General features: G+C 36.8%; 1 long non-coding RNA gene across 2 annotated transcripts in view; it reads left to right on the top strand.

The window, feature by feature from the left end:
- The window catches only part of LOC145674946 (uncharacterized), a 181326-nt gene that overhangs the window by 99017 nt on the left and 65144 nt on the right, over positions 1 to 17165 (top strand). For both annotated transcript variants that reach the window (XR_014129085.1, XR_014129084.1), the window contains exon 2: positions 9814 to 9994. This is a non-coding gene — a long non-coding RNA (uncharacterized LOC145674946). The remainder of the gene's footprint in view (positions 1 to 9813; positions 9995 to 17165) is intronic.

Raw genomic sequence — 17165 nt, 5'->3', positions numbered from 1 at the left:
TTCACTAGACGCATCCATTTTTCTTGTGTATACTGGGTAGGTCTCCAAACCTTCAACTCATCTATATTACGAAGTCCAATTGACGTACCCGTTTTAGCGTTCAACAATTCAAAAACTTTAGGGTTTCCTTAAAACATAAATAAAAACCTGAGAAAATGTCACAAAATTTGTAAATCTTTATCAACACATTACTTTGTGGATGTTGTTTAACAAAAACTAAGTCATTGACCTTGATCCGATATTTTCCTTCTTGCAAAGACTCTACTCGAGAATTACGTTTCAAAAATTTGTTATGTCTTCGGATTTTTACCATATTCACTAAATTGGAAGAATCTACGATTGTTGAATCTTCTAACTTGACATTAAAATGTCGTTCCACAGGGAAAATCAAATCAGAACCGTTATGTACATTAGCAGGAGACACGCCTAAAGTGTCTGATATAGAATGATTCAAAAGGTACGTGATTTGGCTGACATGCTTGATCCATTCGGCATGTTTATCTTTACAAAAGTGTCGAAACAACATACCAAAATTGCGATGCACATTTTCTACAATAGAGCTACTAGGATGGTACGGAGTTACAAAATGAATTTTAATGTTAGCCTTGTTCATAGCTTTGATAAACACATCACTTTTGAACTGTGAACCATTATCACATAATATGTGTTCGATAGGGCCACAATGTGGAATATATACGTTCAAGATTTTATTTATGATAGCAGCGGAAGTTGCTCTACGCAGAGGATAAGCTACTACATAACGTGAAAAGATATCCATGGTTGTAAGTAGATAAGTTTCTCCAGTAGCTGCTCTTGGTAAAGGTCCATATAGATCGATAGACAGAAACGAATGTGGTCTCTCTGGCGTTATTGAGAGCATAGGTTTTTGTACAGCCTGGTAGTTATGTTTAATTCGCATGCACTCAATACAGTCCTTGATATGATTTTTGATTTGAGCTCTCATTCAACTCCAATAAAAGGATTTATTAATCAAGGCACATACCTTTACATAACCAAAATGACCGAAATCGTCATGATAGGCCTTTAATATGCGTGTTGTCAGCGTAGGTGGAATGCAAATTTTGTTTCTAGATTTGAATTTAAAATCTTTAATAAGTAGAATTCCGTTGGATAATTTAAATCTGGAATTCCAATGTTTGGGACAATTACATCCCTCACTGCATGAAGACAAATGTTCCATGATTTGTTTATATTCATGATAATTCATTTGATGTTCTCGTAGATCTTCCATTGAAATGGTAGCTATTTCATCCTGTAAGACCTTAAATTCGTTGATGGACAAGATATGTTGTTCTTCTCCAGGAAACAGACGTGATAAGGTATCTACGGGTCCATTATCTACCCCTTTAATGTGTTGTACTTCAAAATCATAAGCTTGAAGCTCTAACGACCAACGAAGTAGTCTGTTATTATATCCCTGTATGCAGTTTAGGTATCGCAATGAATTATGGTCGGTAAGTACTATGAAATGGCATCCGCTGAGATATGGAGCAAATTTTTGTATCGCAAAACGTACAGCCAAAAGTTCGATTTCTGTCGTGGTGTATCCTTTCTCAGCTTTCTTTAAAGTACGGCTAGCGCAATAAATAACGGCCGGTTCCTGAATGGTTGGATTAGGTTGCCAGAGTACTGCAGAGATTCCAAGTTGAGAACCGTCACACTGAACATAGAAAGGAACGTCATATCGAGGGTGATTCAAATAGATGTTTCGCTTCACGCATTCCTTCAACTTATTAAAACTGTGTTCTTGAATCGGACCCCATTGCCATGGTACTCCTTTCTTTATAATCATAAATAAAGGCTGGGCTATCTCAGCAAATCGCGGGATGGGCTTGCGAAACCAATTGAAGAGCCCTAATACTTGCCGTGTCTGTTTCACATTTAATGGGGCAGGCAGATCTTCTATGGCTTGTACTTTAGATTGACTGAATTGTAAACCAGAGGCATCAATTTGGTATCCAAGAAATTCTATAGAATTCTGCAGAAATTTTGATTTCTGTAGGTTGATAGTAAGGCCCGAACTTTCCAATCTGTCTAAAACTATATCTAAGTACTTCAAATATTCATGCGGATTTTTTCCCATGATCAAGATGTCATCAGCGTAGGTTATCACGTTGCTGCGTAAGTCTTGACCCAAGACTTTATTTAAGCAGGATGCTAACGCCGCACTACCATTGATAAGCCCAAAGACTACGCGGTTGTATTCATATAAGTGACCTTCAAAACTAAATGCTGTGTACGGTTTCGAATCTTCATGCAGTTCGACCTGATTATATGCCATTACTAGATCTAAATTTCCGAAGATTACATTCCCTTGTAAAGAGGCTAGTATTTCTTCCACTGGAGGATACCTCACTTGTTCCAGATCAATATGACAATTCGTGCGTCTCAAATCTAAAACCACACGTAGAGAACCATTTTTCTTAGGAACTACATGTAATGGATTAAGGTGAATGCTTCGTGAAGGCCTAATGATCCCATCTCTTAACATATCGGTAATTTGCTGACGTACATTTTCCCTGTATCGATATGGAATTATATAGGGCTTGGTCACAATGGGTTTGTCTGTTTTAACCTTAAAAGAATAAACAAAATCCTTACAACGTCCAGGACGTTCTGAAAAGACATTTTTATGTTTATATAGGATATCCTTAAAGTGAGCTTTTACTGTATTATCTGTAAAATCAAGACTACTTTCAAGTGACTTAACACACTCAGAAAACAATACATCGTCTTTTGAATCCATCAAATTTGGTGTGTCTTTCGTTAGTTGATCATTTAATTTACCACTTTCTGAACTTACAGAAACATTATTCAATACATTAAGAACATTATTATATTGACAAGCAATATCATCAGATTTTGGAAGCAGTTTCTGAGCGATTTCCTGAGGTAGGCCAGGTATAGTCAACGTTTGGTTTCTAAAATCGAGCATGACACGCAATTGAGATAATAAATCTAAACCCATAATTAATTTTTCATTCAGTTCCTTTATTACTAGAATAGGGATTGATATTTCAAAATCTTGAATAGCTATTGTCACACGAGTAATTCCAGCCACTCTCTTTTTATGTTTACCGGTAAAATCAACTATAATAAGATTCTCAGCCTTTTGTAACTTAGGATTCGAATAATTACTAGTAATTGCTTTCCATAACGAATATGATAATAAAGAGGCGTTTGCTCCTGTGTCAAGTAAAGCTTCTGTGCTTAACCCATTGATTTTGACAGGTATTTTAGCTGTACTGTATGATTTTAAAAATACAAAATTTTCTTCAACATCAAAACCATCATTGACAGTATCATCTTTGGACCAACAACGATTTACTACAGGCATAAATTGGTACTGACATCTATTAACTGCTATTTCCGAATAATTATTTACAGATACGTCATGTAAAAGGTCGTTTTCATCATTAACATGAACATGTAAGTTGGAAGATAAATGTTCATAAGAATCAATAGCTGACGTGAGTTTGACATTATCACATAAATTTGAAGATAAATGTTCATGAGAATCTATAGCTGATATGGGTTTAACCCCTACCACATCAGCTGCAATTAGTTTAAATTCATACTCGTGTATGGTTCCAATAAAGTACATTGTACAGCACAATCATGATTATGTCCCGTATTACTGTTCTGTACAGGAATTGCATCAATATCTGGATTTTGATGCGAAGTGCCATCTCTTGACCCCCGATTACGTCTATCCACGTAGTTTACTGTATTCCTGGAATTTCGCCATGTATTTCGTCTATTTTTGAACCTATTTTGGGTATATGGTCTTACATAAGGATTGCCACGACTAATTAGGTTAGGCGGATTCCCTACATAGCTTTGCCTATTTTGCTCGTTCTGATTGCTTGAATTTACTCGGTTTAGGTTGTATTCCGTATCGTTCACACTACGGATATTTAGATTCCGAACAGGTACAAAATGATCTGAATTATTTTTACTTTTACCTACTCCTGCTTGTTGATTCAGAGCATGGTATTGAGTTTCATAACATTGAACAAGCATTAATAAGTGATTAAAACTCATACACTGTGTAGAAAACATGATCTGTTGTAACTTAAACGGTAGCAAATTTCGAATTGATGCTATGATTCTAGATTCCGATTGCAATGGATTTACGACTTTTAATTCGTTGTATGTATTTACAACAAACTCGACAACAGATTTGTGCAAACGAGGATTGAAATGTTGGTTTCTAATCGTGGCATCTCTATTTGCAAGCAAAAAGTCATTTTCGTAATTTGCGATTAGCGCTGCTTTGAACTTCTCATACGTACTAACGTGATCTCGTACTGCTTTAAACCATAAAGAACATGGTGGGAGTAATAAATGAGGGATTAGTTTCATATATTGTGATCTATCTATACACATTATATTGCACTCGTCCTGAAATTTTTCTAGGAAAGAAGTAGCATTCTCATTACATTTACCACTGAACTTACTCATAGCACGTATTTCACTCATCTTTACGCTTAACTTTACCTTCCTTTTATCATTCCGTGTTCTTGTTGAGTGACAATTCCTACCTATGGCGTGATGTGTAGTTGCACCATCTCTTTTCCGCCCATCTGTACTCCTCGGATGAATTTCTTCCAAAATAATGTCCTCATCAGATACGGGTGAAGGCGAGGTCATCTCTTGTGAACAAGGGAATTCCACACGATCATTAACCATGTTGTTGTGGTATGTGTTGTCCTTGATCTGTAGTGTCCTAATTTCCTCTTGTAAGGTAGCTATCAACTGAGTATTCGCACGTATCTGGTTGGAGTTATCCGTGACCTGAATCTTTTGTTGACGTACAGAAGATTCTATTACTTCCAAATCCCTTTTTACACCACTGACTTCTTGGATTAGATGGTTGTGATTATCCTGGCAATCCTCAGATATTCTTTTTAACTTTTCATCAAACTGCGAGGTGATTTCATTCATCGCCTGGATAATAAATTGTTTCGTCTCTTCTGACTTCTGCTCCAATCGTCTGCTGGATTCCTCGGACTTCTGCTCCATCGTCTGCTTTAATTCTTCATATTGTCTGTTGGATTCCTCGGACTTCTGCCCTATCGTCTGCTTTAATTCCTGCTTCATGGCTTCCATATCATCTTTTCGGCTTTGTTTTTGCCGCTGTAAGACTAGTAAGACTCGGTCTTCTAATGTCATTCCTGGTGCTGCACTTTGTTCACCGTTATCACTATCACTGGTTTCTTTCTCCATTGCCTCACCGTTCATTTTTCTTGTGATTATTCTACCACTTCTAAGTCTTGTCAAGTTCGTAGTCATTAACCTTATTACAGAAGTAAATTCATCCTTACTTTACTTCGGGATATGAATTTACAAGAATCCCGGGTGAGGTAAACCAAAATTTTTACAACGACTCACCAAAGGTAATCGTTAACCCTGGTTCGGCTAATAATATAAGTAAATTTTTAGTGGTAGTAATTATTCACACCTTAAAATATCTTCCGTGATTACATTTACTAGTATTCTCACCTTTTATACTGAAATTACAAAACGATGATACGTATTAAACAATTTTATTCGTTGATTCTCTTTGAACGAATATGCACATAGACTGTCTTGCAATCGTACATGTTTGTTAGGTATCTATAAACAACTACATAGCAACTAATTATACAATAATGTCTATATCTTATATATTTTGAAAACATTCTTCTTTTGTTATTTTTAAATTAACATTATATCTGGTATAGTGCTTATGTAGAAGCACTTTCTGCCCAAAAATACAAGTAATTATCAATTTATACAAAGTATCTCGTTGTATAACGCGTTACATTTTTTCCGAAGTAACTGTAACGGTAACGCGTTACAAATTTTTAAGTAACGTACCTAGTTTGCGTTACTTTTTTCGCGTTACATTTCGGATGAGTAACTACAATATGTGTATATATTTTTTTCGGAAACAAATGTTTCTTTCCTGTAAGTGAATTTCTCAGAATGAAACAATCGAGCATGAGCTACGTATGTCAGTGACCGACAGTCACAGACACACAGAGAAACAGATAAGTTCGTAGTGCAACTTGCTGTTTTTTGAAGATGAGGACAGCCTTAGGGAAATCACGTGTACTGATTGCAAGTACCTGGAAGATTTTGTCGTAGATTTTGACAGCTCCAAATCAATACATTCAGTGAGTGAACTAAGAGTGCAATGATACCGGTAGTCTATTTTACTTTGATTGGTGTTGTTTTTATAAAGATGGAGAACGAAATTATTTTACCGTTCGAACATTTGAAAGATACTTCTTCTTAAAAGCTGAGGATGATGGTGGACAGAATTTAAAAGTAAAGTGTCTGAAGTGCTGCGGCGGAAAATATTTATCAACAACTAGGGTGCCATAATTAACGATTTACAGTAAGTGTTAATATGAATAAACTGTGTTCTGATGAGCAGGCCTACTTTATTATTAGAAAATAGTTTGCTGATGGTATGTAATATTGCAGTTCTTTCAGATCAGTTTGCTTATCCTATAGTCCCGTTGATTATAGAGTAGTGTAATGTTTCTCTACATTCTTTATTTTTAATTTTACATAACAACATTGTTATTATTATATAATTAGTTTAACAGAATAATAATAAGCAACCGTTTTTTCTAACGTATAGGGATGAGCACGAGTCAAGCTAAAACTCGACTCGACTCGAATTCAAGTCGAGTTTCGAGTCAAGTCAAAGCTAATATCCTCGAGTCAAGTTCCGAGCCGATTCAGTTTTTCGCGTCGAGTTTCGAGTCCAGTCGAGTTTGATAAATGGCTCGTTCGTTTTAAGTCGTCTTGAAATCATGGCCTGATTACACTGGAAAACGAAAGCCATGAGAAATGTAAGCTAAACAGTAATATGGAATACTTTTAGTGTTGCTCACGAGAGGGGACACGGCTCGCATTTCGTCTCGTCTCGATAGCGAGACCACAAGAGATTTTTTATAACAAGATCAGCTCGGCTCGGCTCAACTGAGAAGATGGCTCGAGCAGGCTCACTTGGGGTGAACCATCGGCTCGAGCTGGCTTGGTAGGGATGAGCCATTTGCTCGGTTCGACTCAACTGAGCCGAGGACTCTAGCCGAGTCGGTTGGGTGAGCTGTTGGCTCGGCTCACTTCTCGGTTCGGGTCGATAGTGAATGAGCTGTGAGCTGAGCTGCTCGAGTCGTTGACAATTCTAAACCCGGGCCGAGCAGTTTTGAAGATATTTGGCCAGTGCCCTATAACTTTTAACAGTTTGGCTCGAGCCCGGATACTCAACCTAGACCCTCAACCCAAATTCAGAAGCTAGTGAACAATGTCCTTGAGTCCTAGACTGCACGACTACCGAGGTTGGCAATCAACTAGTTTTATAGTATTCAAATACAAACCGCCTATCTTTCTTTTTATATAGTGTTATAATAATAATAATAATAATAATAATAATAATAATAATAAAATATAAGTTATAGTAGTAGTAGTGTCATTGACAATAATTATACTGTCTATGTAATATACTTAAAGAATATACTCGAAACTACATACCGGATTTGGCTCGAGTCGACTCGAAACTCGATCCCAATTGGAGTCGAGTTGGAGGAAATTTTTCGAATCGAACTCAAATCTCGGGTCGAACTCAAAGATGTCTGTTTCTAGTCGAATCGAGTGTCAAAGAAAACTCGCTCGTGTCCATCCATGCGAGTAACGCAGTATGGCATTTTATCAATGTTACATTATATGAAAATGTTCATATATCAAGTAAAAATTTGTCCTTGCATTTACATAAAGCGATTCAGAACGTGCAATAATAATAATAATAATAATAATAATAATAATAATAATAATAATAATAATAATAATAGCGGTAGTAATAGTAGTACGGAAAATTGAAGTCATAATTTTTTTTTCACAACTTTAAAGTTTCGGACCTAAAAGTAACGCGTTAGTAACGCGTTACTTTCGAAGTAAAGTAACAGTTACTTTTTGGGGGCAAGTAACGCGTTACTAACGAGTTATATTTTAAGAGAAAGTAAAGTAACTTGTAACGCGTTACATTTTTACAAGTAACTTACCCAACACTGCCATCCTATAAGACCTCATAAAGTTATGCATAGCATAATGTGAAGAATATAGACAGATATACTGTATATGTCTGTATTTTCATTTATGTTCTATAGTGTCTGAGGAAGGATATGTTAGATATCCGAAACCGTTACATTTTATAGTTTAAAATACAGTGTATGTGTTGAAGCTTTGATCAGTGTTTCTTTTGTTATAATGTGGAAGTTTAAAAAATAAAATAAAGTATATTTGTTTCTTCGTCATAAAGCTCTAAAGATATTATTATTTTTATTACATGAAAATATGTAGTCATTAGTCCTAAGAAGGTATTTTTCGTGCAGATTGATTATACGGATCCATACATAAATTCATGAAATATATATTTCTTTCTGTATTCACTTTTTACACCTTCAGCAACCATTTTGAGATGTGCACTTGCATTCCCCGGCGCAGATTCATTTTCAGAGGTCTTGTGCAAAAACTCAACAAGCAACCTATGCTAGGTAGCCACTGAAAAACACGAATGCTATCTAACCGATTCAGAGCAGGAGCGTAGCATGGGATAGCGAGGGGGTGAGTCTATAGGGAGCAAACGCGTCGGCGATGGTGTGTATATGCGTAAATGAGGATTGTGGAGAAGCACTACTTTCAAAATACAAAGATATGCGATTGGTCGCTTCATTTACACATTCACTTACAAACCTAAAAAAAAAAAAAAAAAAAAAAAAAAAAAATCTTACTACTCTTTCGTGCTGATGATTTGTAACAACTTCAGAAATTTGTTAAGAACCTCACCAACACTTCAATGGTTCCGCTTCTTAACTCTTCACCTTCGTATACCCTGAATCACTTTCCTTAACTCTGTACACTGTACTCAATGACTACCTAAAGAAGAATGTGTGTGCAACATGTTACATTTCAATTTCTGTTTTTCTACGTACAAATCCGTGTTGGACGTAACAACTTCGATTATTCAAATACTGGTCTCTTTCAATATTACAGTAGAGCGTCGATTATCCGAAGTAATTGGGGGACATGGGTGTTCGGAAAACTGGTTTGTTCGGATAATCGAACTGTACATGTTTATTTGCCAAAAAGAAGCACTGTACAGTAAATTTATTCATAAAAACAGGCATCTCTTTAAGTATTACAAAGTAACGTACAAAGGCAACTTTAGTAGGCTGATTGTTGACAGACCGACAGAAGTGTGCTGATTGTTGAAACACAGCGACTGGCGGCTTGGCCGGTCAGCAGCGCCTTATGAAGGCCCCATTAGAAGCAATGGTGGCTCAGTGCGGCGACTACTGTGGGAAACTTGGTTTGGGAGTGAGGGGGATGATGGACGGTAGGGTGGGAGAGTAACAGGTGCGAGCGAGTACACAGTTCGGTTAAGCGGTCGTTCGGTTGACCGACGTTCGGATAATCGACGCTCTACTGTATTAGTAATTTATTCTGTAAATATTAGAAATTATCCATCCGTCCCTACTTACCTTATAGGCTAGTACGAATACAAGGGTCGACTTTCATTAATGTATTTTCACGTACACACGCATCTCACAGCTAAAAACGCATCATATATTTGTTATTTGCGCTCCACTTTATGAAAATATTACAAATGTCTTCTGTAAACTAAGACATCTGTGTATCCGTATAATCAATCTGCATCGTATGTTTATTGCAAGTTGAGAGATTGTAACTTTTTTTTTGTCCGTTTTCGATTATTTTTAGTTTTAAATTGTCTTTCAGTTTATGCCATTTGTTAGACGGAGAATGCTTATCAAAGGATTGGTCAATGAGAACGTGACAGCAATTGACCGAACCCCGAGAAGACCTACGGACGCAATTTATTCACCACAACCTCCCGAGGTCTGGAATTGAAGCACAGACCCCATGCATCAGAAGTGAATACCATCATTGTCATGTTACCGTGAGTATAATTATTAACTAAATATTTGTGTGTGTCCGTGCGGAATTTATTTGAAGAAAAGTTGAACTGCAATATCTTGAGGTACCATAAACTTTTAGTATTATATTTTACAAGTTTCTCCAAGTCTTTGCAGTTTTTTAACGAGGAAAAAATAGGAAAATGTACTGGAAAATTCAACAAACATCATTCTGAGTTGTTTTGTTTTAAGTGTTCTTTTAACTGGTGTCAGACAAGCTTTTTTCCTTTTCATAATTGCTCTAATTCTTCCAGGAATATTAACTCTGCTGGAAGAGACATCAAGGAAGCTTTTAAGGGAAAATGTTCTCCCCCAATCAGAGCAGCAGAAAATGAAATATCTTTTAGATCACTGTAATAAAAAGACAATTAATGGGCCAGAAACAAAGGAAAGACTTTCTTAAGTAGTGACTTGTCTACTAACAAGCAATATTCAACTGAAACAAAAATGGGTCTATTCACAGACAATACTCAAAATTAGCTACAAGGAAGAAAACAATATAATAATTATATTCATATCCAGAGTTATTATTTTATTTTTTTTTTAATGCTAGTCTTGCTTTGAAGATGTCTACTATTTAAGAAGTCTCGTCGTCGCTTGATTGTGCATCTCTTACCTAGTATGTGGGTACATGACTAATTCTTAGAACATACAGATGGTTATCAAAATAATGGAAACACCGTAAGCAAATTAAACTCAGCTTATTAATACCACCTGGGATCACCCTTAAACTGCAGAACAACTCTGATTCATAAGTGGTTTCCAGTAGAATTTTCAATATTATACTCATTTCTCATACAGTGAAAAACTGATTTGCGTCAGCGAGCATGGAAGAAGATATCTGCTTCGGATTATGATATCCAGAAGTAACCATAATTGAGATCTGAGGATTCGGCGCCCTAGGGAAGATATTTTATCCCAATGGTCATGGAACCACACCTCAACAATTTTAAAGGTATGAATGGACGCAATGTCATCTTGAAATACTGCGTCACTTGCCGAAAGCAACATCTGAACCATGGTCATATGAAATGTACATGATCACATGAAATGTCGACATAGTCACTGACAGTAATGCGTTCTGTGAACGTTAGAGCAGCAAATTGAGGACCCACAGCTTCATTGCGCCGTCAATATATTTCATGGTAAAAAGAGGACAGCTCAAAGCAAGAAGCTTGTTTGGAGTTCTGCCATCTACTTGTTATTGATAATACGGTAAGTTTAAAAAAAAAAAAAAAAAGAAAGAGAGAGAGAGAGACGCACAGGAACATATTTTGAATTTGTAATCATTGGTGGTCCACCATACGTGTTCTTGGTACAATTTTTGTCTCGTTTTTGGTAGTGATAAGCAGTTTAGAAATTGCAGCCTAACCGCGAATGTTTATGTTATGCAACTCTCGTCGGACTATCATTGTTCCGATAGGCTGTTTCAGGTACTCATTGAATTCCGGCCAGTTTTCCCACATTCTCTCCCCAGTTCTTGATAACAATCATTTGCAGTGCTCAGCGATTCCTGTCACTTGAGGCTTCTCGGTGCCGTCTTATTTCAGTACAACAATAATTTGTAAAACTTATGGAAAGAATATATTATTTTATTTAACAAGAATATCAAGAGAAAGGTGTGGTGACAGTTATATTCCAAGGTAAATTATAAAGGTAATTATTACCTTACGGGCACATCTACTATCGCTAACACACCTATTCCATATGGATGCACATCCCGCTACACCGCATGCTGGCTCCGTTAGATAGAATTCTTCCTTTTACTGGCCCCCTAGCATAAGTTGGTTAGTCATTTTCGCACAGCTTTCTCCAACGTTAGCAGTGACGACCCCAGAGGGGGGCGAGCGCCCCCTAATAGCTACTTCTGCCCCCTGACTGCCACCCAGACTGCTCCCCAGACTCCAACAATCATAAAACATTCTACATATAGTATTTTATATCAGTATCATAACCAATCTCATTGTCAAATCGTACTATCTATGCATTTACTATGTGGCAGATTAGTCCTCAAGCTTTCTTCTTTGAACGTCTAGGTATGCACGCATATTTCTGTTTTCTAATTTAGCGCTTTTTCCGGTAAATGTTAGTTATAGTTTTTCTTATAATTTTTAATTATTGTGCCTAGCGAACAATACTACATTTGGTCGACTTGTTTTCTCTCATTTGATCAACTTCGATTGGAAACAAAAGAAAGGTAAAATCAATTACATAACTTGTTTGTATTTATCCAGGTTTGAAGTTTTCAGTTTCATATTTTGTTTTATTTAAAGGTTCTATACTTCTTTTTTTTGAAACATTATTCTCGGCTTTCAATATTCAGAGGATGAGCATAGTTTGCGACTACCAGGGCTTAATTTTTTGAAGGGGATAAAAAAAGAGTTGTGTTTTCTCTTTTCCGCAAACGATAATAATAGTAATAAATTTATGGAATTAAATAGATTATTTAGTTCCGAATAAAATGTATTGTCAGAGTGTTGATCTTTAGTTAGTAATTTGTACTAGTGCTCCATTACTTATTTTGTTTCAAAGTACTGACGTGACGTCTACTATATTGACTAGAAATGTACGAGGCGCTGCTGAAAATTCGTAACCCAACCCAGGAGTGCGCGTAGAATGTGATACAGTGCTCCAGTTTTTGCAGAAGAGTTTAAAAATCCGGAGACTTCCTCGCATCACTATTCTTAGCACTTTCCTTATCAGATCTAAAATGGCGTCCTTTCAAGTGTTATTTAAGTTTGGGAAATAAGTAGGCTACACATAATAGTTAGATTGAGCTAAATCTGGGAAAGAAGGATGATGATCTAGACATTGAAATCCTAGATTATGCGATGTCAGTTGTGTTCGCAGGAGCTTGATGGCCAGGTATATTCTCCTGAAGGAACAGAATTCCTTTCTTTTCATTTTCCGCGGCGTTGAACTTTGAATTTCTCTTTCAGTTTTGTGAGTAATGTAGAGATTCTGGATTAAATATCTAACCGTTGTGGAGGTAGTCTATGAGTACGACTCCATACTTATCCCAAAAGAGCGCCCCCGTCAAGTGAACTTTGTGGTGGACAAACACCGTGTGCGTGGGTTTTCTCGGGGTTCTCCCGTTTCCTCCCACTTTCTTCATTCATTTCATTTTATCCCAGAAGAATGTTGCAAACTGTTTCTCAACCTACTTCTGTGTCTTGAACTTCTTGGGCTAGGGAGAAATGAATGCTACTACTTCATAGACTGTTGTTTCGTTTCAGGATCATAGTGGTACAATCACATTTCGTCCATGGTTACTACTCGTGAGCGAAATTGATCAGCATCACGGTCAAATTGGAAGAAGACTAATCTTAATGCCGTCACTCTTTTATTCTCCTGACATTTTTTGGGAGCCCATTATGCCGAGAACTTGTGCATACCCAAACCATTCTGAATTATGCTACCGACGCGTTCCAAAGAAATGTCCAGAATCTCTGACACAAGTTTTGCTGAGAAGGTAAAAACTGGGAAAGGAGGGTGCAGCCAGACCTCAGACTATAATAATAAGTATATCGTGAGTTTACTCTACACTTTAAAAAGTATATTAATAATAGCTTAAATAATTTTTGTCAATCAAAAATTGGGGTGGCCTAGGGCCCCCGGTCAAGGGTATATCCACCACTGGCTGAAATGCTGCAATTTTCAACAATAATGTTACAAATTGCATCCATGATTTCGGGAAGAGTCACTGCTTTTAGTCATCCTGGATGTAAAGCATAATTTGTTCAGAAATCGTCACGTTTAAACTAAGCCACTCACTTCTTCAACACTGTATATAACGGAAGAGAGTCCCGTGGTGTTTCACTGATTTCCTAATTAATTTACTTCGGTGTCTTTTCTTCGTGGAACAAAAATGTTATAACAGTTAGGACCTGGATGTTCGTGAAATTCGCTATTTGGGCACACATAATTACTTGAGAGGCCTAAGAAAGCAATAAGAAATCCGTTATTGATATGAAAATTTGTATTTGTACATACAGAGATATGTTTTATAAACTACAGTTTGATCTTTCTACCTAGTACCTACTCTCCTTCTGGATTGAACTACGACATTTTCAGCAGACCCTCGTAAATTTTATATATATATATATATATATATATATATATATATATATATATATATATATATATATATATATATATATATATATATATAGATAGATAGATAGATAGATAGATAGATAGATAGATAGATAGATAGATATACAGGGTGTGTCAAATAAGTGCTACAAGCCAATATCTCGCGAACCATACATCAAATAAGATAAATATTAAGTGTCGATGTACAATTCAGAGGGGCCTTAAAAATGAGTCAAACACGAGGTTTTCCACGCCTCCCATTTTGGGGGGAGACGGATGCACGTAAAATTTTCAAATGGGAACATAGGTCGAGCGATACCTCGTTCGAAAGAGCTTGGAAAATTGAACAATTTTTGTAGGAAACAATTTTTGATATGGGACACCGTTTTCAAGATGGCCTCCAAAAATAGACCTGTATCAGATCAAATTTCCAGCACTTATAAATCAGAAACGGCAGAGTAGAAAACGGTGAAACAAAAAATGAAAAAGGAAAAAGCCATAGACAACATGAAATGGTATTGTCGCGGTGTCCCTATGGCCCCCATCATGTGGCCCTGGGACCAAATTGAAAATTTCAAATGGGAATATAGGTTGAGTGATACCTTGCTTGATAGATCGTAGAAAGCCAAATAGTTTAGTATAAAATTTGTTTTGATTTCGGACAAGCCTGTTTCAAAACGACCGCCGAAAATGGTTCCACATTCAGATACAAAGCGCAGTGTTCTATTGAGTGTTACACGGCAATATTCCGCGAACTATGCATCAAATAAGAAAAGTGTTAAGAGTAATGTGCAATACAGATGGCCTAAAATATGCGCTAAACACGAGGCTCCCCCGCCCCCCCCCATTTTGGAGAAAGAGGTGTACGTGGAATTTTCAAATGGCAACATAGGGCGAGTAATACCTTCTTTGATAGATCGTGAAATACCAAACAGCTTAGTACAAAATTAGGACCTCGTGTTTCACCCATTTTTTAGGGCTGTCTGTATTGTACATTGACTCTAAACATATTTCTTATTTGGTGCATAGTTCGCAGGATATTGGCTTGTGACACTCAGTTTGAACACTGCGCTTTGTATCTGAATGGGGAATCATTTTCGGTGGCTATCTTGAAACAGGCTTGCCCGAAATCAAAACAAAATTCTGTACTAAGTTGTTTGGTTCTCAACGATCTATCAAACAACCCTAGTAGCAAGAAAGCTTTCGGCCAGTTGGCGCGTGCTTGGCTTTTGGCTTTCTACGCTTGCAGTTGAAACGCATGCTTTCATACAATCTACCTTTTGCTGTACTTGCAAGCGATGCTTTAGACCCTTCGCAGAGCGTCATAGTATCACTGGTTTTTCATTGGATATTGACTTGCATTGACTTGTAATACGCTTGTGTCAAGCTTGAATGGAACACTGAATGCAAAGTCGCCCCCGTGTAACTTCGTTATTGCAATGCAGCTTGCGGCATGCTTGCACGTTTCCAAACAAGCTGGATGCAAGCTTGGCCAACTTGCAATTCAAGCGGTTTGCAAGTTGTCTATGCTTCTGGGGAAGGTATCACTCAACCTATATTCCCATTTGAAATTTTCAAGTTGGTGCCGAGGCCCCATGATGGGGGTCCTGGGGACACCGCGACAACATCATTCCACGTTGCCTATGACGTTTTCCTTTTTCATTTCTTGTTTTATCTATTTGTACTCAACCATTTCTGATTTATAAGTACTGGAAATTTTATCTGATACAGGACCATCTTGAAAACGGTGCCCCGTATCAAAAATTGTTTCCTACAAAAATTGTTCAATTTTTCAAGCTCTTTCGAACGAGGTATCACTCGACCAATGTTCCCATTTGAAAATTTCACGTATACCTCCTTCCCCCAAAATGAGGGATGGGAGGAACCTCGTGTTTGACTCATTTTTTAGGTCCCTCTGTATTGTACGTTGCCTTTTCATATTTTTCTTATTTGATGTATAGTTCGCGAGGTATTGGCTTGTAACACTTAGTTTGACTCACCCTGTATCGATGTATACGTAGCATAGACGAATGTGTTACTTGTAGCATACGCGAAAGTAATTCAATTTATGTTTAGGCTTCAAAAGTTGCATTGAAAAATATTTCATGTGCAGACTTTACTTATTTGTTAGTTACAAATTTTACTTGAAATAAGTTTAATTTATAATCATGCAGGTCTAATATGAAAACGACAACGAAATACACAATGTAATGTAAAGTAAGTCAAACGAATAAATATGTCATTTTTGGTATGGCAAATAGCCGCAATGTATCTGTCCCTCTTTTGCCCCCCCTAAGGACTTAAATCTGGCTTCGTCACTGAACGTTAGACTACTTTAAATTACTTTTTGACCTTTCAGAAATAATTATTCAAGTTTAGACTTGGGGACCTGGAGTCAGCTTTCTATGATCAAGCTCGATATCGCACCGGTATCATGCTCTGGAACAAATCTTTTTTAACCAAAGCAGATCCTAGTTAGGCAAGTGAAATTTACGTATTAATTAATTCAGGTTGATGAACCCGAGCGTAATGCATATCAGTATGCTAATTAACAAACGCCTGTGCACAGGGTTCTAGCTCGGATTTAGCTTATCATACTGGCTTAAGTTCATGATAGTACAACAAGTAGGTCTGGAGCCTTTTTGGACTCCCGGATGTACAGACAGAGTCAGACATATTGACTGGCAGAGTAAATAGAATGCATAATAATGTTTTGGTAAACAACACCTATAAATAATAATAATAATAATAATAATAATAATAATAATAATAATAATAATAATAATAATAATAATAATAATAATAATAATAATAATATTAAAGGAGATAAAATCTATTCCATGTAGAACAACTTATCGAATGTAATTTAAGATAGTCAGGTGATCACTTCCTAAGACATATAGAAGTTTGGCATTTTTCATATCTTTGACGTATGCAAATAACAAACAGAAATTCTTTACCATGTTGAAGTGCCCCAAACACAAAAGCTACGGAAGTCCTGCCGACGTCTCTTTCATATGAAAGAACCTGAGGAATGTATGCATGCATGTGTCTGTCGGT

The sequence above is a fragment of the Thermobia domestica genome, chromosome 18 (assembly GCF_964235325.1).
Source record: "Thermobia domestica chromosome 18, izTheDome1.hap1.1, whole genome shotgun sequence".
In the NCBI taxonomy this organism is placed as follows: domain Eukaryota; kingdom Metazoa; phylum Arthropoda; class Insecta; order Zygentoma; family Lepismatidae; genus Thermobia; species Thermobia domestica.
Note: the sequence above shows the minus strand (reverse complement) of the source record. Positions and strands in the feature narration are given on the sequence as shown.